Source organism: Hyaena hyaena, unplaced genomic scaffold, assembly GCF_003009895.1.
Source record: "Hyaena hyaena isolate Hyena2069 unplaced genomic scaffold, ASM300989v1 scaffold_2349, whole genome shotgun sequence".
Classification (NCBI taxonomy): Eukaryota; Metazoa; Chordata; class Mammalia; order Carnivora; family Hyaenidae; genus Hyaena; species Hyaena hyaena.
In genome coordinates, this window is record NW_024082936.1 from 4,947 (window position 1) to 6,031 (window position 1,085).

A 1,085-nucleotide genomic window follows, 5' to 3' on the forward strand; every position below is an offset into this window, starting at 1 on the left:
TATGGTAGACTTCCTAAACTCAAGTCAATATCTGAATTCCAGACCCTGGGTGTGAGCAGGATTGTCATACTGTGAAATGCCTGAGCAGTAGTGGAGAAAGCTGCTTTTTCATCGCAAGTAATCCCACAGTGCCTACACATTAATCTATAGGGAAAATCATGGACACTGTCCAGACAGCAGAGATAATAAAAGCTGCTGACAGGCATTGGTCACCCAGCACATGAAACATATGAGCAAAGCATAAAGGACAAATAACAATATAATTCAAAAGAAAACATTTTGAAATCCTGTCAAATCGTTCCCTCATTTGTTGCAGTCCAGCCAAGAAAATAAATCAAAGCCTTTGGGTAAGGTGAAGGTAGGTTTTTATAACTAGGGTGAGATTACGGAATAGTTGTACCTGTTAGACTGTCTGAACTTGTCCAGAATTATTAACTTATATGCAGGAGGGGGTGGTCTTTATAGGACATACACCTCCTTGCTGAGCCAATAAGTAATTTAAAGCCACAGTTGTCTAAAACCATCTGTATTAAGAAATCCTTAAGAAATACTCTAACAAACAAGACTATTAGAAGGCTTAAGGGGAAGATTATGGAGCCCTGAGTGGTGATTATGGGGAAGGGTGGTGGAGGAAGGTGACCCTGCAGCTTTGTTCTTGAAGTGGGAGGTGCTATAGCAGGTGCACCTCCAGCCTGGGAAGAGTTCTCTCAACAGAAATTAAAATCACTAACTCCTAGTAGCATGCATGACGTGGACCAGTCTAACAGGTGTGATGGGAGCAAGCAAAGGGGACCCACAAAGTTGTAAGACTGGACATATATCTTGGATTTTCAAATCTGAAAGGCACAGCAGAGAGCAGCCTGTCTCACAGTCAAGCAGCAAGCAAGGGAGCCTGGGTTAAACAAGGCTAACTCTGCCAAATACCACTCAAGGGGATCAACAGCAGAGGATTCTGATAAATAAATGCTCAGTTCACAGCCAAGTCTCTAGGAGTATTGACTATCATCAGCTGCCATCTATTTCTGGGTGTCATCTCTGCCACAGGAGAAGGTTGCAGAGGCTGCATTCAGGATGAGGCTGTGTCC